Source organism: Gymnoscopelus braueri (assembly GCF_963280865.1).
Source record: "Gymnoscopelus braueri genome assembly, chromosome: 23".
NCBI classification, from domain to species: domain Eukaryota; kingdom Metazoa; phylum Chordata; class Actinopteri; order Myctophiformes; family Myctophidae; genus Gymnoscopelus; species Gymnoscopelus braueri.
The window spans coordinates 41,367,463-41,370,573 of NC_137625.1; positions in this window are offsets into that span (position 1 = coordinate 41,367,463).

Here is a 3,111-nt window from a genome sequence, read left to right on the forward strand (position 1 = left end):
CACTCACAAGACCCAGCCGGAGGTGGCGATGCGTCCCCGGACTATGGACTCAATAATATACTGAGGTCAAAGGTCACGGGCTGTGAAGGCATAACACCTCACAATTATGAGAGGATGAAGGAGGTGGGGGGAGGGGGGAGCGGAGGAGATTACAACACCTCAGCCTTTCAGAGAAAAGTGGCAGATTAGCAACTAAGCAATGAGGTGAAAGTTCACCGCTTGAAGTGAGTCAATATGGGGAGAGTGTGTGTTGAGGAAGAGTGTCTGTGTGTGTGTGTGTGTGTGTGTGTGTGTGTGTGTGTGTGTGTGTGTGTGTGTGTGTGTGTGTGTGTGTGTGTGTGTGTGTGTGTGTGTGTGTGTATGTGTGGGGGGCCACTTGTGGGGGCCAAATGACCCCGTAAGTATAGCAGAATTTGAGAAACTCGATTTTCAGGCGGCTACACGGCCTTCAAACCTATGCTGCGCTGATAAGAGCAATGGTCACCGACGTATGGCCATTTGAAGTGTTAAACATTATTATAACACTGATGCCGAGCAGCGATACACTTGCAGCACCCAGGTCCACTGTCATACCTGTGCGACCTTGCGTTTGGGAGGTAGGGGCAAATATATGATCAAAGTGGGGGGGAATTGCAATTTCACCCACTTCGGGTGGTCGAATAGAGTTCCGGTCTATGCCGCTGGATTCCTTGATCCCATAAATGGGTGGTAGGCAGAGTTCCGGGTGTCTACGAGTCTACGAGCACTTCCTGGTAAAACCGGAAGTTAAAAGATCCACTGTTTGTTCACTGGAGTTGAATTGGAGTTATGACTGTTTAAAGCCCAGCCAATAGGAATACAGAGGGTAAAGTAATTACAGCCTGTCCCTATTGTCTGTCTAAGAGCATGCACGTAACAAGTTTGGGGCCTTTAGCATGCTGGGAACTGGAGTTATGGATGTTTAAAGCCCAGCCAATAGGTACATAGAGGGGGCGGGGCTTAAGCAATTACAGCCCATCCCTATTGGCCGTCTAAGTCTGGTACGGTTCGGAGCAACGGTGTGCCTCGCAGGTCCGCAAGTTACATTTGTGACATCCACCCGCCCGCCCGCCCGCCCACCCGCGGACCCTCTCTGCAATTTTAATATAGGATAGGATAGACATTGTGAAGACAATTTCCCTGGTCCTCCCGAGAGAAATGGCTGTTTTATGGTTAAAGCAGGTGTTTAAAGTTAGGCTTACAATTAGACATAGATTCCGTAGGAGTTGTAAGACCTATAGAGGTTAGGTTCAGGGGTTGGGGTTAGTAATAGGATTAGACCTATAGAGGTTAGGTTCAGGGGTTGGGGTTAGTGTTAGGATTAGACCTATAGAGGTTAGGTTCAGGGGTTGGGGATAGCGTCAATCAACTAAAATTAAACATATAGAGGTTGAGTTCAGAGAAGTATAAATCAAGTTGAGCACAGCTGCTCCTCCCTGCCCCTCTCACACACACTAACCTTGCGTCACCAGGCTTCCACACACACACACACACACACACACACACACACACACACACACACACACACACACACACACACACACACACACACACACACACACACACACACACACACACACACAATCACACCCAAAACCTTGCTTGCACGTGCGCCTGCCTGTCAATTATTTGATCGCTCTCTCTCCCGCTCTCTCTCCCTCTCTCCCTGTGATATCAAGTACTTCCCAGTAGCCCCTCATTAAACTACTTCTCCCCAAATCCAAAAGGACAATTTTATTTTCCATCCTAAAAGGCAGCAGGCCTAATAATATTATTGCATTTAGGGCTATGTGCAATAATGCAACTGCTATAGTCAGAGACTGCCAAAATCTTTGTTTGATATTTTATTTTATTTACATTAACCACTTGACTCCTAGCATCCCTATAGCAAATCTACAAGCTCAGAACGTGTCACGCTGCAACGCTTTGTGAGCTTGTAGATCGACTATTTTTGGCAAAGAGGTTTGGCGCATAGGGAAAGAAGAACACACTAAGTAGAGAGCCAAAAGTCATGCTTTGAGGGTATAAGTGGTTCTATAACAGGGTTCCTGCACCATTTTGAAAGTAAAATTTAAGACTTTTTAAGACCCTTTTAAGACCTCAACAAATGTAATTTAAGACCCAAATAAATGTCGCAACAATGTCTTCCTATATTGAAATTGGCTAATGGGAGTGCAGGCCAGCGGGTGGTAAAACTTCTATTAATCCATTAAGACCGGGAACGCATCTGTGTGTCATTTTAAGATTTTTGGGTATTCAAAAATAGCAGATCTACAAGCTCATAGCGCGGCACCGATATAATACCTCCCCCTACAGGCTGGTATTATAATATGTTACTCTCTACCTCCCCCTACAGGCTGCTATTATAATATGTTACTCTCTATCTCCCCCTACAGGCTGCTATTATAATATGTTACTCTCTACCTCCCCCTATAGGCTGGTATTATAATATGTTACTCTCTACCTCCCCCTACAGGCTGGTATTATGATATGTTACTCTCTACCTCTCCCTACAGGCTGGTATTATAATATATTACTCTCTACCTCCCCCTACAGGCTGGTAATATAATATGTTACTCTCTACCTCCCCCTACAGGCTGGTATTATAATAGGTTACTCTCTACCTCCCCGAACAATCTGGTATTATAATGTGACTCTTTACCTCCCCCTACAGGCTGGTATTATAATGTGACTCTCTACCTCCCCCTACAGGCTGGTATTATAATATGTTACTCTCTACCTCCCCCTACAGGCTGGTAGGGCCTGTAAAAGGCCAATCAAAAAGAAGGCCATCAAAAAAAACGATGATTTTTAAGTCCACGGAAATAATGAATTAACCTGAAGGTTAAGGATGATTTAATTTTAATATAGTACAAGAATAGTGTAACTATCTGTAAAATATAACCCATTTATTTAATAAAATTGTGTATTGGGTTATAGCCTATTTGTCTCAATATTTGTCACATTCAGCCCTGGACTTCACTGACTGTAGGGGTCACATTAATCACAGATTAGAGATTTTATGTATTTCCCCTATTTTCTGTATTTTTCACTATTTAAAATATAGTATTTCTTAATTTTTAATAATTATAG